Raw genomic sequence first — 27029 nt, forward strand, 5'->3', positions numbered from 1 at the left:
AATGCTCTCTCTAAGACAAAGAACATTGCATCAATGGCCCCCCAACAATATTTCAAGCTGCCTTCTAAATAGCATGACGCATGACCTATCAGGGCCTCTGAAATCACTATTCAACCGCACCCTTCAAACAGGCTTAATACCTCACTAATGGAAAACAGCAATGATCATCCCACTGCACAAAGGTGGGCCACCTACATACCCTGGAAACTACAAGCCCATAAATATCACAAGTCTTGTAAGCAAACCCATGGAAAGAACTATCATGGAAGTAGTCAATAATGACATAGGAAACCACCAGACGCTGGACCCCAATTTGGTTTCATCAAGGGTACATCATGCCTACACAAACTAATGGACTTCTTTGAGAACGTCAACAAAGCAATGGACAAGGGCAATGTGTTTCACACTACCTATCCTGACATTTGTCAGACTCAAGAACTTAGGTATAAACCCTTATGTCTCTCAGTGGATAGCCATCTGGCATACAAATTAGACCTAGGAAGTTATAATTTACAAAGGGACCAGTAACCAGCAGTGGTGTCCTTCAGGATTTGGGCCTAGAAACACTCCTTTTTGGCATTTGCTTCTCTGAAGTCAAGGCCAATGTGAAGGGCCTCTGGCTGACCAAATCTGCAGCTGATTGCAAATTATGAGTAGTCACATAATTCCCCACAGACAGTAATGCTCTCCAGGAAGGGCTGACACAGACAAATAACTGGTGTCAGAGCTACAAAGAAAAACTAGATGCTAAGAAATGCATAATAGCACCTTTGGGAAGTCATATTGACAGCATACCCCTAACAGCTGACTCAATAGTCAGTGGCTTGGTGACACGCAAAGACAGTAATCTAGCCTTTGATCATCATGTGTGTATGGATGTGAGGAAATCATTCTATGTTGTGCAACTTATTAACAAAGGTATGGCATCTAGGTCCAGGAAGGTCATTGTTCCACTGCATTCTGCATTCGTCAGACCTGTCACTGTGTACAGTGTCCCCTTTGGTACATACCTAGATAGGCACATCCACCAACTGGAACTTTTACAGAGGTTCTTCACTAAATGAATACAGGATGTAAATAACATGTCCTATGCAGACCGTGCCAAAGCCTTATCCTTGTATTCTATCTCCTACAGGTTGTTTAGGAGAAATATATACCTGTTATACAAGGCATCATCAGTCTACACTCTGATGGATCTCCTGCATATCTGCAAAACAAATAACACCAGAATTACCTACTCTAAAGACTTAAACATTGGTTGTAATATAAATAGAACCTGCTGAAGAGATAAGTTTGTATCCCAAAGACTACTTCTGGACATGCTACTCTGGAAAAGGTTCCATATCCATGTGAAGCAGAGTTCTTCCATAATTCAAGTGTAACTTGGACAGTTGGATGGGGAACAGGAAATTCATTTCTGATTAGGCTCCTATGTCTCTAGTGGACACAGGCAGCATGTAAATGGTTCATCTCTGTGCTACCTGCCTGTATATATTTAATTTCCCAAGCCCCTACTTACGCTTACCACAGGTACCAGAACTTGTCAGAAATTTGGGATGCATGGCTAGGATTAAAATGGTCCCAGTGGTCATTAGCCTAGTACATACCTATGAAATTATGAATCTATGTTTCTAGTCAGCCAGCTTTCTGCTCCTCATGTTGGAGTCAGCCTGGCTATCATCAACTGTTTAAGATATGTCCCTCTACCTGTAGTCCAACATCCACATTTCAAAGTTATTACAAAGTTACAAATAAGTCTAGACAATAGGCTATAAAACAGCATGAACACAGCAATATCAAGGATGTAATCATGTGTCAAAACTAATCAACAAATTTGATTAAATTCATATGCACAATATTTACACAGTGCCACCTGTGCATTAATCCTAAATATATCAAAAAACATAAGAGCAGCACTCTGGTATGCATAATGTTATACTGAGCACAGATACAATGTAATGTTATTGGTATATACAATGAATAGTTATGAATATGGTATCATCATTTGTATCAGCAAATGTGATACAAAACATTTTGGGGAAGGAGGGATATTTGCATGGTACAGAAGAATAAAGCCCTGATTGTGTCTAAGGCATCCTGAGATGAGCTACTGACTCGGGTGCTGGAGAAGCCAGAAATAGTGCCAACTTATTTATTTATTTATTTATTTATTTACATTTGTTGACCGGGAGTGTCCAACTGGACGTAGGTCCATTTTCAGCGGAGGACCGGGGAGAAAAGCTCCACAGTTAAAATAAACAGACAGTAGTTACATTGGATTACATAGCGATTAACAATTTAACATAGCAATTAATTACAAACATATTTACAGATGAAGAACATAGTACATCAGTAGACAACTAGAATCTTTATCTGCAAAGTATATAACAGACATTAACAAATGTTACAATAAGAAGTACTAGGCTTATGAGCATCTGAGCTTGCTATAATCAAGGTAGTTAGTGGGGTGGAAAGAAAGGTAGTGGTTGGATGGGGTGGGTGATATTAGAGTGGGAGTTGCAAGGGCATAGCCAGCATGTTTTTAGGTGTGCTTCTAGTAAAAAGTTTTGAAGTGGGTGCATGATGGTATGGAGGTAATTGTGGGTGGGAGGAAGTTCCATTATTTGGCTATGACGCAAGAGAATAGCGCTTCACCTGCAGAGTTATTGGCTTTAGTGATCTGCAAGTGATTTTTGTTGCTGGATCTTAGTAGTCTGGTGGAGCAATAGGGTTGGAGTAGATTCTGGAGGGATGGGACATTTAGTGGATGGTTTACTAGTTTGTGGGCGAGTGATAGTTGATACCATTGAAGGAGGTGAGGGAGTTCAAGCCAACCCAGTTCAGCAAGTGAGAGACATTGGTGACTATGGTAGGATGCCCCTGCGGCGAATTTGGCGATTTTGTTGTAGCAGGTCTCTAGCATGTTTAGATCACATTGCCTTAGGTTGGTATATATTGGAGAGGCATAAAGTAGGGTGGAGATAAGGTGGGAATTTGCTACTGAAATCTTTGCTGCTTTGGTGAGAAGTTGCTTATTTCTGTATAATGCTCCTAGTTTTTTTGTTTGTTTGTTTTGATTTTTTTATTCATCCAGGGGGAGAGGAGACTGGTCCAGTTTACTACAATGCTGGCACCTACTGAAAGTGAGGTATATAGCATGCTGTATATGGTCTGGGAATATATGCCTGACTTAGCCAAGTAATGGCCATGCAGTAACCTTCATTGCGCATGTGGGACAGCATGTACTAATAAAAGGGAAGGCAAAGCAGTTTCTCATTTTTGACATGTCAGCTACTGAGAGAGAGAAAGGAGGAAAGTCTTTTGTTGGCTGCCTGGATGATTACTGCCCTTCTACAATAAACTCTCATTCCATATGGAGATTAAGAAGGTATGCTCAATGGTGGCTGGGAGGATGCAGATGGATGGCAGGCACTGGACTGAAAAAAAAAAAAAACAAGCCAGGAGAACCTAGAATTAACCTTTATGACAATTATTAGTTTTGACAGAAAGAAAAGAGGAAGGCAGAGATTACAGTGTGATGTTATGGCACATGATTAGTTTGCTGTAGACAGGAGTTTTCTAAAAAAGTGAATATTTAAAAGTAATGAGACAAGAAAGGAGATTAAGATGTAAACATCCACCAGCTCCATGCAAGACAACAGGAATTTCATTCTGTGAATGTGTGCCATGTTTCTTCATGTGTACCAAGGTTCTTGTGCAAATGTGAGCATCCTGCCATAATCATTGAGACATGATTAGGGACAAAAGGCCTGACCAAGGTGGTTCGTTCTATGCTTAGAAAAAACAGAGCAACAAGGGAAACACAGCTTAATAAACAAATTTATATTTTAATTATCTGTTGACTGTTTATTTATTCATTAACTTGTTTATTCATTCACTCATTCATTTTATTAGTTAATTAAGTAAACACAGTAGGCATAAGTGCCTTTTTTCTGTTGTGACTTTAGAGCACTGTCCGCTAAGTGTCTTGGCTCAAAGCCGCACACTAGGTAAATGGACACTGAATAAATCAAATCTACACCAAATATATGTCTAAGATTTTCACTAGACTAACCAAAATCAAAGAACTGCCGCATATGGAGAGTAATACAAGACAAACATTGCATGTTTTAGAAGTACCTTGAATTTCTTTGTATGTGGAAACAGTGTAAGTAACTGGTTAACAAAGACCAAGGTCAGGATTAAAAGCTACTCAATATTACATTATTTGGTATTCATTAAATGGCACTACATGATGTGTATAGCCACCAAAAAAGGGAAATGGCAGAATATGCTAATGACGCCATAAAGACTCAAAGCATGTGCTAATTAATCAATCCAATATGGTGGAGCTATTTAGGAAGCTATAAAGCAGTTATGTACACTTATTATCGCCTTTTGCCCTGTACACCAAACCTCTTTGGAATACAGCAGAATTACACATAGAAAAAAAACTGTTGCTGCTACTGTTATGCTATATGAGAAACGTGCTTTAAATCAGGGTGCTGCTGCTGCTGTTGCCAGACCTCAAGGAAGAACAAGATGGGTGTTTAGACCCCTTTTTGCCTTATTATGGTCTGCATGACACAGAAATTGCTGAATGATACAGGGTGGATAGGGAAACACTGGAGGATCTATGAGACCACTGTCGCCCCACCTCAGAACACAGGGAAATCAAGAAGAATCCATCCCAGCAGAAACAAATGTATGTGTAGCATTACCTATACTAGCTACTGGTACTTTCCAGAGAACACCAGGGATATATTAAGGGTGTCACAGGCTTCAGCCACTAGAATATTACAACAGTTTTTAAATGTAGTGCTACTACATGCAAGGGATGGCATCTGTTCCCCATGTACCCCACAGGAGAGAGCAAGAACCATTCAGGAATTCTTTGCAGTTGCACACTTCCCTGAAGTGTTGGGAACCATGGATTGTACACACACAGAAATAAAAGCCCTGCCTGGGGGACAGGGAAGGAGGTACTTCAACAATAAAGGTTTCTACTCTATAAACTGTCATGTTGTAATGCCCAAGGGACTATCTACAATGTCTGTGTGTTTCTGCAATTCATGCATATGCACACCTGTGAGTTGTAGACCAGGTTTGCTAGGGGTGACATTCCTCAAGGACATCTAGTAAGGGATACAGGTTATGCATTCCAGCCCTGGCTCATGACATATATGAAAACCCACACAACCACATTGAGCAAGGATATAGAAAGGACCATGTTTAAACTAGGAATATCATAGAACATGTGTTTGGATTGGTCAAATCAAGGATCCTGTGTCTAGACACATTAAGAGGTACACTGCAGTATGACCAGTACGTCTGCAGAGTAATTACAGTCTGTGCTATGTTACAGAATATAATACTCAGGAAACAGCTTAAACAAGGACAACAAGGGGTAGAAATACAGTTTCAAGGACCAAAGTCAGAGCCAGCAGTAGCAGCAGCAGCAGATGCAGATGAGATATCTGAGGGAGAAACATCTGCTGCAAATACTTTAACATTGTAAGAATGACATTTTCTCACACTGACTGCATTATTAGTAATGACTTGTAAAATCTGATACTTGCATAATGTTGTAAATAACAACAAAAATATCTCTGTCATCTTTTTTGATTATTTGCCTCTGTAATTGATTTACTGTATTGTATAATGAATGTTTTACTGCATTGTATAATGTTTCTGGAGCTTTTCTCCCCGGGTCTCCGCTGAAAAAGGGCTATTTGCAGCTCAGTGTGACTACTCACAGTCAACAAATGTAAAATAAAATAAAAATAAATAAAATAAAATAAATGATGCTGGCAGACAGAGGCATGCACATTATTCCCTGGCTCTTTCTAAGAGGCAAAAGACACCACACACAATCACTACCTAGGTCAAAGCTTAAGATCTCATGCATATAAAAATAGGAATACTGATGCCTGTCAAAGTCCACAGTCTTTACTTAACCATGCAATGGCTGTGCTCTGATAGCAGCATACAGGGACAGCCCCCAATGACACAATTCGTACCTGCAGTAATGACACGCTAAGTGTGGAACCTGTAAAGGAAAAAATGTATAATACTGATTAATCACATATGGAGATATGCATGTACCTCTAAGCAGAACATTTGTCTAAGGTGTACATTCATGTCAGTAATGTCTCCTATGTCAAATCTTTGCAATATATAGTTATGTATTGTAACCGATACTGTGCATCAAACATTTCAATTGACCATCATCTATAACACATAAAACAGGTCAATTATACCCTCATTTTCACAACTATACCAAGAAGCAAGACTGAGGTACCTAATGCTTCCACTGATTTGCTACAATACTAACTGAAATACAGTGAGGTTCAACAATTATATAAGCAATCATTCATAAATGAGTAGGACCAAGAAATCAAAATCTTTTTGACTGCAATACAGATTTATAAATGTAAGCTTGTGAGCAAGCAAGCATTGTCTACCCAATGTGTGCATCAGACATATATGCAACCCTAAGTCACAAAGACATGTGCAAAGAGCAGGGCACAGTCATCATCATTTGCACAGGGTGGAGGAGAGGGTGGTAGGAGGGTAAGGCTGCCACCAAAGAAGGGACTGTGTCTGAGTAAGAAACACATGTATCTACCAGTGTATAAGTTCATGGCCAGTAATAACATACTCAATGTACTGTTTAGATAGTTTGCATGTGTGTGAGGTCATATGGGCAAGTGATTTTTTTTAATGTGTTTGTCTGCATGAACACAATCAAGAACTGTGCTAACACTATGTTCTGGCATCTTAGACAGGTGTGAGCCATGCATGGTATTCTTGTACAGCCACATCTGGTAACACCAGCAGATGGAGCAGCTGTCCAGCCATGTGAATGTCCACCTTCCACCAGTAGGCGTTCCATCAAAGATATTACCCAATCTAATGTATCATTCATCCTGTCCAAGGAAACAGCCACATGGATCAGGGAGTCATGCATGTCAGAGTGCATGACATTTAGTACTTGCACTATCTTTTCTGAGACCCTGGTGGAGCATGTCTGTGTCTCCATTATGGCCTACTCATGCATCTGGCAGCACCTACTGGCACATCAGCATCAGGAGGAGAGCAGACAGCAGGCCTCCTCCAAGCACCCCTGCCAACATTCTTGTGGCACCTCATCTTTTTGATGGCTACAAGGACAAACATTTAGTTCTGCAACCGGACTAACTACACTACCCTAAACAACTGTAAAGACCTCAACTTGTCCCATATCAGAGGTTTCTGTGTCATGGGTATGCATAGGAATATTGACTGTGTCCAAAATATGGGCAGGAGATGTGGAAGCCACAACTTCAGTGTCAGACTGATACTCTGCATCCCCAGACTATACATATTCATCACCACCATCATCATCATCATCATCATTAGAGGCTACTGTTACCCTAATATCAGGTGATATGAGTTCCACATTCCCATTGTCAGGATCACCTATTATAACAATAAACATAACAGGCAAAGAAATAGAGAATACAATTGATTGTATATTTTTCTTATACAAAAAGTATGTTCAACTCTAATAAATGCTGAAAAAACACAAATTTTACCTGACTCTACCTTATATACAATACTAGTAATAACCAATTGTGTATTTTCCATGTAAAGATGGACTGACAGCCTGCAATCCAGATGTCCCTGTATGTGAGGAAGGGAAAGGAAAGAAAGCTGTTAACTTTCACAGTGCAAGTGAAACAAGAAAAAAGAGAACAATTCCATGTATGTGTACAGATTAAGAACGTTCTCATATAAAAATGTAATGAACCCAAAATACCCTCCTGTATGTCTCTGTTACTGTATCATCTGACTTGCACATATCACTGGCTCTCTCTCTCTCAATCTCTCTCTTTATATATATATATACATATCTATATATATATATATATATATATATATATATATATATATATATATATATACATATCAGACATCTAAGATATACACATATATAACAATATAACAATGACACTTGCAATTTGTACACATGGAAGTTCTTGAGACACTCTGGGTCTTTCATCCACATCAGCACCAATGTCAAGGATTCTGTTTGAACTCTCAGCTAAGCTATTTGGATCTCTGACAGTGGACACAAACTTCTCTCTTTCAGTCAATAGTAGTTTGATAACAGGACCACCTCCCATAGCCACCTGTTCCCAGCAACTGCAGCTGCCCTATGTCAGGCAGAGTTTATCCTATCACTTGTCTGGTGTCATATCTGGGAGTAATTTTTCCCATGCCCACTGACAGCATTGATGTCATCAACTGCCTCCTGCCTTATCCTCTCTCTAGCAGGCTGGTCACCTCTACTTCTCCTTAAGAGAAAAGCTCCATGGCAACATAAGGCCTGGATAATGAACTCATTTTTGACATTAGTGTATGGTGTAACAATTTCTTCTTCTTGGCTGCCATATCCCTGTATGAGATGAAACAAGAAATAAACACATAATTAAATATATAATACACAGGCAGGATGGTTCTTAACTCAATTATGTATGAAAGCATGCATCCATCGTGCACATAACAGTTTAAAAGGTAATATTCTCTATTGCTACACACAAGTTAAGAAATGCCCTCTCCCCAAGAATTCTAAATAAAACATCAACAACAATCCATAACAGTTGTGTAATGCAGTAAACACAGATTTGTGTAACTATGTAATTCCTCACAGGATTGATAACAAAAATTCAAAATGCAGCAGCAGAAATGTGAGAAAACTATTATAAGTGCCATCAACACTGCTGTAGAGGGCAGTCGGGTAAAAATCACAAACCTAACACAATTATTTGCTCTAGCACGTGTAAACACATCTGCAATAACTGAGCAAAGAACAATAACATACAACCTACATATTATCGGTCAGGTACCATTCTGTAGCATACTTTTTCTAATGCAAACATACCTGATATACCAGGGTTATGTCAAAAGCAAAGGGATAAAGAAAAAAATTAAGATAAATGTTTTGGAGCAGAAACTTCAATTCACCATGTAATGTTCAATAAAAGTATTATGGAAAAATAGCAACATACATTGACAATAAAGCAGTGTAGAAAGTAGTTAATTCTCCAAAACTTGTGTTTATCAGCATCGAGCTCTCTGCATCCCTTCCATGATACAGGTACAATAGCTACATGATTAATATTTATATAGTGCAGAGTCAGTCCTGTGAACACTATGGATATGCAAATCAGATGTTAAATCGTTAGTATTCCTGAATACCACAATCTGCACCAAGTGTAATGAAGGTAAACATGGTATAAGGAGCTACACAATTACATGCATAAGTCCTAGCACTGCAAGTAGTGCATTGAGCAGTGCTACCTGCTAATAGCTTGCAGGTGTCTATGTTTAGTCTGACTGCAGGTACAATCAGGTTTTCACAGTCTCCCCTCTTTGATTTACACTTACTGAGGATGTCTCAGGCAGAATAGACTTACCAAAAAGTCTGAAAGTACATTGAGTAGGTAGAGCAATACTCCTAACATTCAAATTCTGACTTTAATAACCAAAGTTACTGCCTCCTACTAAGAAATGGTATTTATATTCAAGGGTGTACATTAAGCATTCATACAGATAACATATGTAATACAACTGACTTAGAAATGCTCTTAAGAAAGCATAAATACAGGAATAAGGCACCATAAAGAAAGAGAGGAGTACACCTACATGTTGAGTACATGGGTATCCTAAGTGTAGGCAACATTCCAAGCATCTAGACATTTATTGTCAAACGAGAAAGGATAACTTTAATAACTTCTTTCTTTTGCACTTTCAATGTTACTTGATACAATTCCACATTCTGAGCACATCTAAACACTTTTCTTCTCACTAATAAATATCTTTGTCAGTGGCAAATGTGTGAAATACTCTTCAATGCTTGTTCTTAATTCCCTGGTTCAATGGTTCATATCCATACAGGTTCCTGTAGCAAGATAACAAAGTTGATTAAGCATCAGAATTGTATAGTTAATGTACTTATTTCCAAAAGTGTTTTTCCAGTTATCATTTTCATGCCACATGTCACTGGTCCCTGTTGACTAGCAGCAGTCAGTAGCAGTGAATGGCAGTTCACAGTCCAAGGTAAAAACTGACATATTTTATTTGGACTGCTATCAGTAGTGCAATTAAGATTAGCATTGTTGTGCTTTCCCCAGCAGTCTGGACAATACTAAGTAAAAACAAAAAGCAAGCTGTCACACACATATTTCTGTGGTATAATGTGCAAATATATTCATCTTAGAGAAACAGTATGAGTAATACAGGGTTGAAAACCAGTTCCCAGATCATTTTATGGAGAGAGATCATAATAAATCTCAGAACACATTTTGTTGTATGAATGTGCTGATGTGGGAAGTCAAGTAATGTCAGTATTGACTAAAAGTGAGAGACAGATAAGTCATTTGAAATTATGTCAATATTAATTATGCATGCTGTGTAAAAAAAGTATTTCTGTTGTTCCATGTGCCCTTCTTTATTCCAGAGGCATTAACTATGTCCTGATATTGAGACATACATGATAGTATTGATGTGGCAAGGCTGAATGTATCAGTGTGATGCAGGAGTATCTTTGCTCATTGCTATATATATATATATATATATATATATATATATATATATATATATAGATAGATAGATAGATAGATACACTATAATTCATTTAATGTTCAGTCATATTGTTATCCCCTAAATTTTTGTGAAGTCTTCTGATAAATATTGCCTACTGTATTGACAAGCTGCTTGGTAGAGCAGAATGTAATTTCGTGGCTTAAGGGAAAAATTTAGTTTAGGCTGCCTTATGTAGAGCAAACCGGCCTGGCAGCAGAACTCAGTGAAGAAAAACACCTGTCAGGTAACTTTCTTGATGGCAAAAGGTGTAATTGCACTGAGCTTAGAGAAAAAGGCCAGTTTATGGATGGTTCAAATTTACTTTAATGATAATTGTACAGACAGTGGTCTAAAAATATATTTACTTACATTTTGTGATGACATTGTGTTGTTAAAAAATCAATTGTCAGTATTTCTGACATTATGTGAGCTGTGGTGTGTCCACTTTCACATTATTTGCCATTAACTACAAGTCTGATAATGTGCTCCACAAAGTACATTTCTCATGTTGCAATTAGATATGAGAAGGATGAATGTGTTAACTGAATGTACTTCTTGTTCTGGTCATTGCTACATATACCAATTGATCATATTTAATTTAACTAGAAGGAAGTGACTTTGATTCAAGAATTCATGGAAATGGTTTTAAACAACATTTTTGTTCTTCATTGGAGAATTCTATAAGCAAGCTAATGGGGCTGTTATGTTGAGCTCCGATTTATGCCAATATGGTGCTGTATTAACAGGAGAAAAACTTTATTTTTAGGTGAATAAATGCCTTGAAGGGTCATTTGAAGCATAGCCAATAACCTGAGGTCAGAATTAAGCCTTGTACTTTATGTATATGAGGTAAACACTTTAAGCATTATGTCAAACTCCTCCATTCCAACATTCTTCTTATATTACCATTTGGAATATGAGCACACATTACTTGGATGATATTTGTATTTTGTGGAATGACATATTGGCTAGGTTTACTAACTTTTATTGATTACATTAAAACGCAACAACATTTTTAAGATTTATACAAATGGTTTCTAAAAATCTTGTTAATTATATGATGTCAATGTGTACAAGGGGAATGATGCAGGTATTTTTCATTCAGGCATTTACTGCAAAGAAAGATATTCTACATTTTACTCACACTATTTGAGTGAACATCCATTTCACCAAAAGAATATTATCAGAGGCCAGATGATTAGAAGCGCCTGGATTACATTGAATCATCAACAGTTTTTTTGGATGAAACTGATTATGTAAGTACTTTATTTCTTGAGATGGTTTACCATAGTGATTTAGTTATGGTAGTGATGAATGAGATTACTGAGGAATTAGGACAGAAATGTAAGCCCATTTTGGAAGATGGTTATATTTTAGTGGAAAATAAAAATAATAGCAAAGATTTTTTCAGCAATACATTTGCTTGCAACTTTAACATTAATGCAAGGAATATTAAATAAATTATTGCTAAGCATTGGGACATGTTAACACATTTCCCAGATATTAACAAGTATATTACAAATAGACCATGTTTTGTGAGGAAAAGAAACAATGATATTAAAGGAATCTTAGAAAAAATCCTATGAATAATATGTTTTATTTTAACAGTAGATTGGGCACTTTTAGATGTGGTGCCTGTCACTAATGTAAACATTTGCATTATACTGAACAGGTACATTTAACTCCTAGGGATATGACTATAAAACCCAAAAAACATAATTACAACAGCAAAAGGCTAGTTTATTTGGCTTATTGTCAAAGCTGTCCTGAGTTTTATATAGGGAAGACTGAATGAGTTCTAAAAAGTGGATATATAAGCCCTTGTATGATATAGAATGTAAAATTGAATCTAATTCTTTATTTAGACACGCTGGAGTTTGCATTCATAGTAGTTTTAAGGGGTTTTTTTTTGTTTTTTTTTTTGTTTTTTTTTTTTGCTTTCGGCCAATTCTTATTGATAATAGGGGTGGATCTTGGGAGAACATTATTGAGTATAGAGAGCTATATTAGCAATTGAAACTGGATGGTGGTTCTTCCCCTTGTCTTAATGGTAGTATTATCAATGAGTAGAATACATGGGCAGTCAAGCTATAATTTGGGTAAATGTATTTTACATATTATTAGGGATTGTAGTTTTTATTTGATTTTGTATTTATTCAGCTTATTTTATATACATTTTAAGTGTGTTCAGTGAGGAAACTAATATTTAAATGTTTAACTATATTGTCAGTTATATGAAGTCACATGATTAAATGTTTAACTATATGATTGGTTATATGATGTCAAATGATTGCTGGGCAGATTAATAAAATGAAAATGTGCACACTTAAAATAGTGTTCTGAAGAAGTATTTTACCTATGAGATGAAAGTGGCTAACCTTTCAATTCATTTATTTATTTACCATTCCTTGTATTTTGGTACTACTGTCCACTGGTTTGGATTATTTAGCATTTAATTTACTGTCAGCTTCTGTCTCTATCATATATTTTTCTAATGCCTTTTCCATTTACTTTCCACTTGCTAGCAAGCAAACACAGTTGACTACCTAAGGAAAAAAGTGAAAAATTTAATTTGCACTACCTTTTGCAGCACAAGTATGCCTGGCATGGCTGAGTGGACCTGAGCAGCATGGATAGTAATGACTCCAATGAATGCACTTGACAGATGTCCACATATGTGGCACAAGAAGTAAATTAAGTGAATTGAGAGAAATAAGGCACATTATATATTGTCTGAATCATGTTTAGAGATCAAATTTCAATTATTTTCAATATGTATTTTTTAATCTGCATATACTGTTCACCTGGCAGCATGTAAACATGGTTCACTTCCTAAGGAAAAAAGTGAAAATGTAGTTTAGAATGCCTAATGTAGTGCAAACACACCCGGCAATGGTGCACTTTCCTCAGCACTGTGATCAGTATGGAATGGAAAAATTCCAGCTGTCACATACCTATCTCTGTGACACAAGGTGTAAGTGCAGTCAGTTTTGATAAAGAATGCAGCTGATTAAGGGTTCAAATCCAACTACAACTACTTTGCAAAGGATGCAAGAATATTTCTCACAACATTTTCATTAAGACTATAAAAGTAAAGAAAAATTATAATGTTACATATGTTTCTTGCAAGCAATGTATCAGTAATGCTTGTATAAATACATTTTCTATTCAGAATGTATCATTAATGCTTTAGATATAACCTCAAGCTAATGTGTGCCCAATTTCGTAAACATGATTATGATAATATTTAATTTAAAATTCTCTTGCATATGTATGATGGGCATAATACCTTTGTAATAATCATCATGATTCATCACAAATCCTATATGTTTAGAACAGTTATGCTTTGTGAAGTATCAAATTAACATACCCCAACTTGTATTACTCATCTCATTAAACTGCATCTATCTGAAATATATTTACAAACGTATGGCTTTTACATAAGAATGCATTCACAATACTAATGAAAACCACATACATAAAGGACTATCTGAAGTGTATTTCCATTTATTATGAAATTTGTATATCCAATTACCATGCTTAAAATGTAGTTCTCCTGTAGCAATGTCAGTTAATAAGCAGAGATTTAATTTACCATCCTTTATCCCATATGCTCGATTCCCAGCTGGTGCAACATTTTAACATTATGTAGGCCACAACATCAGAATATGTTTCAGTTCATTCATTTTCTCCTTCCAAACTGCAAAGATTAAAATTCATGCCATTAAACATTCCATTGTTGAACATTGGAACCTGTGTCAATAAGTGGAGTATCACTCATGCCAAAGCTCAATGCATTGTTGCACAACTGTACTGCTATGTGATGTAAATAGTGCCAATTTGTCTGCTAAGGAATCCATCTGCTTTCAATTGTGCAAATGCAATTGGCAAGGCTATGCATCTTTGCACACAACCAGTTACATACAAGATGTGAATTGGGAGCCAATTTACAAATATTTTGTTAGCTTGACTTTTGGTAGACATGACTGGTGAGGGAGAAAATGGTGCTAACTTTTGAGTACAAAGGTGGGATGTTGAGGAGTTCAGGACATTTGTGGCACCCCTGATGAAGTGCTAAAACACTAGGCTGCTGCAAGGGTATTATATCACTCTCAGTATAAGACTGAGTCTTGGGATAGTTTAGCCATGGCTGTTTCCAGTGCAAGTGATTTCACACACTGCGGAATAATGTTGTCATCACTATAGTGACCTTAAGAAGTGCAACCAGGACCTGCTAAAATGATCAAAGGTTACATTTAGGACCACAAGCACCCCTCAATTGGTTGAGTATACTGGCCCATAACCTGTCTATGATATGACATTAATGATTGAGCCAGGCAACTCATTTACTAATTATATTTTCATACATATTTCATTTCTTTTTTCTACTGCACAGCTACATAGGAAATAGCTGCAAACCATGAGGCACACCAAAAGAGATTAACTCACCACAGAAAGGCACTGGGTAATCAATCACTAGCAGTTTGTGCAGGCATACCTCAACCTTGATATCAAGCATTCATGCCTTCCCCAATAACTCTTGCTGCTTGCATTAGGCAATGAGAACACTAGCTTAACTGCTTATGAGATCAATACCCAGAAGCATAAATAATTTTTATTATAGGGTAGCATTTCTAAAAGATTAACTGCAATAAAATGTCAGCAACAATTCACATACGGTAATTTCAAGTAGTAAATTTGTGTGTATGTCCTATCCATCATAAATACATTTTTGCGGGCTTTTATAATTTACTAACATTCTGCATACCTTGCAGCTGAAAAGTAAATGACCTGCAGCTTGGCCCTACATACCTCCACAGATGGCAACAAAGACACCCAGAAAATCAGGGTCACAAACTGTCAGTGTTGCCTCCATAATTCCTGCCCTAACTGCTCCACCTGTGTCATGTAACCCTGCCCTGGCAGCCGGTGCAGTGATACCCTCTGAGAGAAGTACCTGTGGGGTGGGGATTTTGTCATTCAGTAGGAGCTTACAGGGCTAGTGGAGGATATCATGGAGTGGGGCCTTGGTGCATGTATTAGCAGGGTTGAAAAGATGTTGCTTCAGAATGCAGGGACCATGCCATGTCTAGCATTAACCCAGGGAGCTGCTACAGGAAACAGTGATGACAGTCCTGAGGTGAAGAACTAGATTCTCACTGTTCACAAGCTAGATGTGGCTGCACCTCCAATGTCTCCTACCTAACTGCAATCCCAGTGTCCACAAACCTTTTGTCTCCATCACCATCCCTCTCTGTCTCTATGTCCTGTATGTCTGCACATGTTTCCTAAACTCACTACCTTACCTTCCTCATCCACTCATTCCTAAGCACCTCCCACAAAATTCCTTCCCCCTAAAAAATGGTCATATGCCCCACAAAAAATAATATACCCCATACATATCTCTGCATTCACCTATGTGTCATCGTCATACACTTGATTTGGTCCAATTAGCCATGCAATATTATTCTGTTGATGGCACCCATCACTGGTGTGGTGACTCTCCAAAGTCATGAAATTGTGAATAGATTTGTATATTTATGCACTGAAGAGGTAGATAGCTATGGTGTTTTCCCACTACCCTCCTATAAATTCCTGTTTTCTTTCTCCTGTGTCTTACCCTCTGCTTGCCAATCCCATTTTCAATGTCTTATTCCCCTTTTCTGACATGTTTAATCTGGTCAAAAATGCATTCACACATGACACACAAGGCAAGACATGACCCATGGAAAAGCCTTCACTTTATGCCTTCAGTATTTGAGCATACGTTGGCATAGAGAAACAATGTTGAATGACACTGAACACTGTTTAACTTCTTATTGCTAAAACTGGAGATTTCAGTTTAACCTGCAGTGGTCCAGTTGCTTTCATGCAAATGTGCCTAAATCTACTGCACTGTAGGAATACAGAGTAAAGGCAGACTAAAGGCAGTACTGTGAAACAGTTAATGTAACAGTTCTCATGATGCAGTATATAATAAAGTAGGGGTTCCTATCTAGCATGTTGAGATAATTAGCCTGTTTGTAGACTGATGTTTCCATGTAGTGTCATGGGCCCAATTATAGCTGTAGGTCAGTTTATTAATTTATGACATTTTATATCCCTATCATATATTTAATTGCAAATATCTGAATTTATATATATATATATATATATATATATATATATATATATATATGTATATATATATATAAATATATATATATATATATATATATATATATATATATATATATATATATATATATATATATATATATGGTTCCCCTTTATAATCTCGAAATGCTGAAATCTCAAATTTCAGCAATTCTAGACCATAAAGGCAATTTTTTTTAAATGTGGAAAGTGCATAATCGTGAATTCAAATATCTAAAATTTGTGGTTACAGCTTTAGGTTACTTGATGTGCGGTGTTTGCTTTGGATGTTGTGCACTGCAGTGTATGGATTTACATGGAGTGTAAGGTAAGTGAGTATTTTATAAGGGTCTTGGGTGGGAGTTTTAGTGCATGTGAGATTGTAAGTTGTATGTGTTGGTTAGGGTAGGAAGGTTAAGGTATGAGTGTGCAATTGGATGTGTTGGTGTTTGTCTATGTGTGATGTATATGTATGTGTGTGTGTGTGTGTGTGTGTGTGTGTGTGTGTGTGTGTGTGTGTGTGTGTGTGTGTGTGTGTGTGTGTGTGTGTGTGCATGTGCAAGCGAGGGACTGTGGAATATCTGGGTGTGAGTGTACTGTCTTTTACTGTTTGTGTGATCTCAGAGTTAGTATATATAAGTACGGGGGTGCGAGGGGCACAGCCCCCCCCCACATGGGGGTACTGGGGGCTTGCCCCCCTGATTTTGTGTAGTGTAGGAATGTGCATGTCTGGTGTTTTGTCTTCCTGTGTTTATTTGTTTTGTGGTGTGGGTGTTGTGGTGTATGTGTGGTGTGGTGTATGCTGTGTATTTGGGATTTGTGGTTTTGGGTTTGTAAAGTTTCTGTATTATAATGTTTCGGCTTCATAGTTTCGAAATGCCGAAGTTAGAGATTTCAGTATTCCGGGATTATGAAGTGGAACCATACATATATATATATATATATATATATATATATATATATGGGTCCACTTTTAAATGTCGAAATTCCGAAATCTCGACTTTAAAAAAAGTACCCAAAACATCAAGATTTCAGAATTTCGACATTTAAAAGTGGGTAAAAAAACAAACAAAAATAAAGTAAAATAAATTGTTTGCAGGGGGCAAGCCCCCCTGCACTCCCACACCTCCCTACTTAAATATATCAATTCTGAGATTGCACTACAATGAAGAAAATGGTAAGTGCAACAGGAGCATTACCATTCTCTTCACTGTAGCGAGATCTCAGAGTTGGTATATTTAAGTAGGGGGTGTGGGGGTGCAGGGGGGCTTGTCCCCTGCAAGCACTTTATTATAAGTCTCTCTCTTTTTTTAACCCACTTTTAAATGTCAAGATTCTGAAATCTTGATGTTTTGGGTACTTTTTTAAAAAGTCGAGATTTCGGAATTTCGACATTTAAAAGTGGACCCATATATATATATATATATATATATATATATATATATATATATATATATATATATATATATATATATATATATATACAGTCCATTAGCATACCATGTGAATAGTGCAGCAAGACATAGTTTGCAAAAACATTGCTGCCTCAACATAAAGACTTATTAAGCCAACCATATTCTGTTTATGTCATGTTGCACTCTCCTACCTTTTATTTCTCCCTGTAGCAAGCACTTTGTTGTACAGAGCATGACAGATTAGTGATGATTTAATAAGTAAGAGTAGCATACCATATAGATGCTTTGACTTCTCTCATGAAACATATTGTTGCAATTCTTCTCTGCGTGTGTCTCTGTCTCTCCTTATTTACCCCTTTTGCTTCAGTAAATTGTCACTTTGCTTCAACTGTGTTATTTAAAAACTGTGAGGTATTAATTCCTTTGATGTGATGAGCTAAGGCTCATGGGTATAGATAGATCTATGACTAATTGCAAGGGTTCTCATCTAGTCATCTAAGTGAATACTGACTGTTTTGGTACACTAATTTATGTATACTTGATGGCTACATAGTGTTGTGACCCACCATTATCCATCTTCTGTCATAAGCTACTTTGCTCCTGTATCCATCTCACCCTGTCAATGTATCTTCTCCCTTCTGTATCATTATTCTTCCACCTCTGGATTTGTGCTATATCTGGCACAGAGCAACAAATGAAATGGAAGTACACTGTTTATGGCAGCAGATTGTGATTTTTGTTGCCTTCAGCTGTATTACCCTGTTTGCACTTCATGCCACTATGCTTAACTATGTTTATTCTGTTTAATGTATTCTTCAATAAACTGAAGATTGAGTTGGAGGTGAAAATTGTAGTGGTCAATAGGGTTGTGAAGATGAATGTATACATTCACATTTGCTGAAATCTGCTGTCAAATGTTAGATAATTCTCATGTATAACTTTTATCTTGGAATGCTGTAAAGGCCTGAATCCAGATGGATGAAAACATGTTTCAGAATGTTTTGTCTGATTCCTGTGGCTGTAAATGTTGGCTACATGTTTCATTAATACATCATGCTTCTATATTAATGTGCCTGTTCCCTTTTGTGAAGACTGTCTTATACTGATCTTTGAGCAAAAGTTAGCACAGAGCAACATACACAAAGTACTGCTAATTCCCTATCTAAGTTCAACACTTTAAAATATGATTATACATACACTAATACTTTGCCTTCAGCAGTGCAAGTCATCTTGGCAGTGCTATGCTCAAAGATTAAAATAAAAAAAAGAAAATGTAATTATTATTGCTTTGGGTTGCACATTTGTATAATTTGTATTAAATTTGTCAACAGGTTTTCTAGATTTCACACTAATGTTGGCTCAATTAATTTGGTCCGATAATGTATGCCTGCTGTACAATGTTTACACTTGCAGCTGTGTTATAAGTTTGGTTAACCTATTCTCACAAAATCTATTACTGTTATTTTGCACTGCACTGTCAGATGTATGACTTGCACGTTTGTGCAAGTATGAGACAATGCAAGTGTGCAATTGTCTTGGCATGATGCAGCAGGAAAGTTTGATTGATAATCCACTGGTTTGCTACTTGTAATTTCTTTGGCATCTCATACTGTGAAACTTAATGTTCCTCACAGTAATGTAATGTACATATATGACATTATATATATATATATATATATATATATATATATATATATATATATATATATATATATATATGTTAGTAGAAAAGTATGTAATTACATAGGACAATCATAGTGATGTCACATTGTTCTGTGCACACATATGTGTGCATTTGTTGCATAATCTGTGATTCACAGTACCATCTGTTGCAGGCAATATTCAATAAGTAAAAATGGTCTTTTTCATATCCATAAAGTTAGACTTTTCATGTGGCACTTGTGTCTAATACTGTGGCATGTCAGTTGTGTAGTTAGATAGGTAGGCAGTTCAATCCTCAACATAGGAAATGTGTGTGTGTGTGTGTGTGTGTGTGTGTGTGTGTGTGTGTGTGTGTGTGTGTGTGTGTGTGTGTGTCTGTTTAACTCTTGGTGCTGTATCCACTTCCTCTCAGGAAAATTATTTAAATTTTCACACAGCTCCCTTATCCCACTTTGTACACAAGCATCCTCTCAGCAACACACTTATGAGGTCATCCTGACAAAAATACACTCTAACGCCTTAAGAGTCAAACTTCTCCTGTGGTGCTTGCAACTAGTATTGCGCTTTGTAGATTGTGCAAGTGTATAGGTAGGAGATTTGATACTCAACATGAGACATGTGTCTGTGTATTGCTTGGTGCTGTATACACTTCACCTTAGAATGTATTTAACACAGAGCTCCCTTATACCAGTTTTTACTGACGCAACCTCTCAGCAATACACTTATGAGATCATCCTGACGAAAGGGTACTCTTTCTACTTAAAAATCAGACTTCTCATGGGATGCTTGCAACTAATACTGTTGTCCCTAGATTGTGTAACTTCAAGAGGTTTGAGGTTCAATATGGGGAACTTGTGTGCATGTGAATTTGGGGGAGGGGTTGTTTAGAGTTATGCAAGTATATCTTCCACCAGAATTATACTCACTTAACTTCTACTTTGCTAAAGCATTTCAAAACTGTGAAACAACTCCACCATTCCCTTATTATACCTTTTACAATCACAAATACAACTTTTTTGCAACACAACAGTTACCTGGGCATACTCTTTGTACTCAATTGAGCACAATTTTCTAGATTTTACATAGAAAAATCACTTTTTAGGTTATACAAATTCCACAACTATCTAAATTAATGCCTCTAATAAAAGTTTCATACATTGAAAAAATATTTAATGATTTTAAAGGAAAAGTGATGCAAAAATGTTAGTGCTGGAGGTGTTTCAATTTTTTTAAATGACAGGGGGGTTGGGGCAATAAGAGTACACAATTACAACATTCTATTCTCTGGCTACACCGCTGGTGCAACACATTTATGAGGTCATTCTTTATAAAGTGCACTGTCATGCTTTAAATGTCAGACTTCTCCTGTGGTGCTTGTGTTTCTTGCACTATTCTGTAGTATGTACAAATAAGTAGGTTTGAGGTTTAGATACATCATTGATCAACTTTTACAAATGTGGGTGTATGACTGTTAAATGAATTTTTGATTTACATGGTTTTACAGTCACAAATTTTAAAACCTCAGATTGCTGCAAAAATCATGTTTTCAGACACATCTTCTTGGCAATATACTACTGATGGGATCTCTTCATAGATATTGTATGCCATAATTGTATTCAGTATTCCCCTGTGGTGTTGGCTGCTGATAATGTTCTGTATAGATTTTGTAACTAGATAAGTAATAAGTGGTTTTGAGTCCATTCCTGCATAAATAGTGTTATTTTGATTACTGTAATATACCACTGGCAACCTCACAACCACCTTTACATACACTTTCACTTATGTGGTGGATATACAGTGGCACAGTATTACACTAGCAAATCCTGGCATCCCCAGGGAAAATCATTTTTTGCCACAAATGACATAATACTATCATAATTTCAGTATCTCACAGATGGAAGGTGGATACCCCTGTGTTGTGTGACTCTGATGCCTGTGCTCTGTACATTGTGCAACTGCATATGCAGGATGTTTGTTAACACTTGTGAGTGTATCTTCCATCCCTCATGCTGTGTAGACTACCCTTCAAATACATATATGTTGGGTATGTAGTAGAACAGTGTGCACTTTGACCCTTTTTTAACATAAACATCTATCGAATAAACAGTGATGACATCATTCACTCAACTGTGCACTGTCCCAATTGTACTGTAACATGCCATGTTGTTGTATTTTTCGGCTATTTCCGGTTAGGGGTCGCCACAGCGGAACTCCGGTCCGCTAATGATTGGCAGTAGATTTTTATGTACTGACTTGCCAGGCCTGCCGCACAACCTTCAACGAAGGTTTGCCCATTCACGCATGTCTCCACACAGAAGATGCTTTAGCTGAGATTCGAACAGGACAACATCTTACTGTGAGGTGACAATGCTACCGCAGCACTACCACTGCAGTTTTACTGTAACATGCCATGTAGTTTTTGTAATTCAGGCACTAATCTGTAGCTTGTGATCTTAGGTAGTTAGCTGATATCCAGCCATTACTGCTCAGACTACATTGTGTCTGACTTATTGTGACTGTACATGATGTTGCCAACACTGTTGTCTAACACACGGGGTGTGTGATGTATATACGTTGATTCCTCTTACAAAAAGCTATGATAATTTCTCACATATCAATGCATTTCTTCAGAGGAATGATGATGTGTTACATTTTCCTTAGATAACATATAAGTGTTATTCTCTGTCATGAGTGAATGAGACAACATTCTGTATGTTGTTGCTTTAGTACAGCTACTGCATGTACACGTTTCTCTCTATCCCTCACAGTAATAACATGATGTAAAGCCTTGACAGTCTTACAAATCTCACAGTAGTAGTGAATCTTTTCCCAGACCACACTCATTTTCTACATCATGTATTTTGTGTTGTCAAATACTCATTTGTTCAACATCCACATTCAGTGACTGTTATACTGTAATGCATGAATAGCATGCAAAACAGTTATAATGTGCCCATTTACAGTGTGAGAGGCCTCCATCACTTTTATCAGCAAGAGTTTGCTTATGACACATACACAGGATGTAATAAGTTAGCATATATGGGGTGTCCTCTACTGTGGTGCTTGTGATACTTCTACATGTCATTAGTCAGTAGGGTTGCACAGTTTGTTGTTCAATTCCTAAAAGATCAACATTATATGAGTGTAATGACATTGCACATACACCATTTTATCTACTTATTCATATCCATTTTTATTTTAGATAATGATAAATCATCACAAGTTATGACTGCATGGCAATGAACCAGTTATTCAGGGAAATGTCATGTTGTGAGTGCTCATGTGGCACATGCATTGATTACTGACTTGTATAACATACATACACATATAGACTGTGGTTCAATTCTAGGCCAGTCTGTGTTCTACACAATGTAAACAATTTCCTTGGCATAGAAGCATTGATTTTGTACTGCTCACTGTTGTGTAGACAGTAATATATGTAGCTCCTTTTTAGCATTCTGCTTAAATCTGATTGTTCATATTATATTTGTAATGCATTTATTACTGTATACATTGATTTCAGTTAATTGTGACACCTTGCATTGATATCTGCTGTGTCACATGCAGTCAGTACAGAGGTCTGTAGGGAACCTAGTATCATAGATGGAGGTTTGAATCTGATAAAGTTTGTCTGTCAGACAGCAGTGGTTTATACAGAGGCAATAGTTATGGCATGGTCAGAGGGTCACATTTTTCTATAAGGTAATCATCAATAACTCTTATGACAGGAAAGTACATTAAGCTCTATAAGGGTATTCTTCATGACATAACAGATATGCATATTTCTGTGGCATCCATGATTGGTAGGCATCACTCTGATATCTGTCCTGGCATATGTTAGTAAATGACATGATGCAAATATTTATTATGTCATTTATTGCTCACAGGCATTACATATTTCTCGAATAATTACACTTTGTATTGCATGTTTTCATCCAGACATTTATTATTGCAATGGACTTCATCACACTATGCAGCTTAATGGCAGATGAAGGCTTCCATAAATGTTTCTTCTTGTATGGCATGCTGCCAAACCATCAGAAACTGTGATTGGTCCTTTGTTATGACACTTTATTCTGTCTTGATGCTGTTGAATTGCTGTTATATTACTGTTGCTTGTAAGTGCATGTCATCATGTCCAGAATAACAATGTCTGAGATGTTTGCAAATTACCAGTGGAAAACTTGAAATCATGTAATGTCATCCAATTTGTGTTGTCATTTGTCACTTATGTATGTTATATGTTATTATATTACAATTTTGGATTTACCTGACTACACAACATCTGCTTGTCCATTATTTGTTTATAAGTGATAAACCCCTTTCATATGGATTCCAATAACAGTTATTTGCAAAAACATGTCTCTTTCTAATGTGTATGACATGACAGCTGTAAGGTTTATTTGTTCATGTGTATACATACTGTGGTAGAAAATACAGTAGTGGTGTTGGCTTGCATACATAAATTCTTTATATATAAATCTCTTATGCAATAATTGCAGTCAGTGCTTTCATCCCAAAAATGTATCTTCTGTCCTTGCTGTTATTTGATCTCAGCATTTTACTAGCATGTATACCACATTTTCACTTGCCTTTGTTACACTGTAGCTTTATATCCCTCTCACATCCTTTGTCAACATGTCCATTTTTATTTATGTGCATAACTCTGGTATTGTCATTGACATTAATAATCATTATATTAGTACTGCAGGATATATGCTAGAAATGTTTCTTTGACACTTCGGCACATTTGTCTGCAGTTATATGGGTCCACTTTACCCATTTCCCCTTCCCTATTATTTATTTTTGCAGGATAAATCATTATTATTTGTATAAAAATTCCCGTTTCACTTCTCCTCCTTCAGAGTTCTTTCACTGTACTTTTAAAAAAATTCAGTGTATTTAATCCTTGTATGAACCATTTAGTTTCAATTTTTGAATGTTTATGTGAGAAAGAATTTAGGGAACACTATAGATACAGAGAGTACTTAGGTAAATGTAACCTAACAAAAGAGGAAAATGATATTTTAAAACTCATTAGTAACAAAGAATGTATACGCATTATGAAACTGGACAAGGGCAACGGGATAGTGGTTACCAACAAGCAAGATTACAACAGTATTATGATGTCCATGTTGTTAGAAGACAACTATAGTGAAGTCAGTCTTAACGAAATTAATATAGCCTACCAAAAAATAGACATGGCTTTGGACGATATGGTATATCAGGGAGAGATTATTGAAAGTGAGTATGAGTTTATGTTGAATCAATACCCTGTTGTGAGTGCCATCTTTGGAATACCCAAAATTCACAAAGGTCTAAACAATGTTAAATTTAGACCTATAGTGGATGGAAAACGTAGTAAAGTAAGTTTTGTAAGCCAGTATTTGGATCAGAAACTAAAGAAAGGTTTAGGAGTTACACCTTATATAGTAAAGGATTCATGGCACTTTTTGGAAAGTATTAAACATTGGAATATACCAAAAGAATTTTATTTTGTTACTATAGATGTATGTAACTTATTTAGTGTGATCCCACATGACGTAGGCTTAGAATGGTTAGAGGAACAACTTTGTGCTACTGGGGTTTACGAACAAGATGAAGTCAATACATATGTTAGATTAATGGACTTAGTACTAAGAAACAATTTTTTGTATTTTGATGGCCATTATTTCAAACAATCTTTTGGCGTAGCTATGGGGGCAGCTTGTGCCCCCACCTACGCCAATTATATTATGGCCTATTGGGAAAGAAAGTATGTCACACAAGTGAATACAGTCCATTTATCAATATGTATTTGAGATTTTTGGACGATATCTTTATTATTTGGACGGGGGAAAAACTTTTATTGGACAATTTTCTTGATTATATTAATAATACAGTTTGGTTTCTAAAGTTCACATATCAGGTCAATACCGAAAAGATAGACTATTTGGATGTGAGTTTAACATACGATAAAAAAGAAGGTAAGGTTAGATCAAATATATTTAGAAACCTACCTTCTCAAACTCTTATCTACATTATGATAGTTGGCACCCCCCACATCAGAAAAAAGCCATAGTAAAGGGGCAGATGGTTAGGGTGGTGCGTATGGTCAATGATAATGTGGACTTTGAGAAGGAATTAGATTTTGTTATAAAAATGTTTCTCAATAGAGGTTATCCGCAAAAATTATGTTTAGATTTGAAAAAGGAAATTATATTTAAAAGAAATAATAAGACAATAGTTCCAATTATTACATCTAATATAGATCAATTTGGGTATTCTACAAGTAATAGTGAATCAAATACTTTTGGAAGTGATACTATTTTGTATATTTTAAAATACAATATGGATTCTGAGTTTCTAGTTAACATAGTTATGAAGTATTGGGAGATATTTCATAGCAATAAGGTGGAACCGGGGATTTTTTCACATAAGCCTAAGTTTGTATATAGGAAAGACATGTCGTTAAAGGATATTTTTGAGAGAAGAATGGCAGATACAATGGTCACTAGTAACAAATGTAAGGGGAATTACAAGTGTGGTAGATGTACAACCTGTAAATATATATGGACATCAGGACACACAGTTTCTATTAATGAATGTGACATTTTAATAAATGGGCATTTTGATTGTTATAGCAAAAATTTAGTATATGTAGCAAAGTGTCAAGATTGCAGGGCATTTCATGTAGGGAAAACCTGTAGAAGGTTTAGGGACAGAATAAAAGAACATATTCTTGATATAAAACATCAGAAACCGACAAATGCCCTAGCAAGACATGTCATGGTTAATGAGGGACACAATTTTAGATTCTGTGTGATCCAACAGGTGTGCTTTGACCAACAGGGAAGAATAACCCAATATCACTAAGATATGAGTGAGCTTGCATGGCAACTTAGACTTGACGCAAACCACGATCCAGGCCTGAATAAATTTCTTTCAATCAAGCCTTGGCTTAGGTTAAAAAACCTTCAGAACATATAGTATTTCATGGTATTATACTGAGTGTAGGGTGCCAGGACGGTCAACCTTTTATATTAAATTTTATCCTGGACAGGTGTACCTAGTCAGCATTAGTTATACACCATACACACACACATTATATTATTACTTCACTGTTATGGATTTATTATAGACTTTTACAACTTAGTAGAAATTATACATACTATATATATACACGTATAGGAAATCTATAGTACATAT

This window comes from Protopterus annectens, chromosome 1.part1, assembly GCF_019279795.1.
Source record: "Protopterus annectens isolate FY-2018-M chromosome 1.part1, PAN1.0, whole genome shotgun sequence".
Classification (NCBI taxonomy): domain Eukaryota; kingdom Metazoa; phylum Chordata; order Ceratodontiformes; family Protopteridae; genus Protopterus; species Protopterus annectens.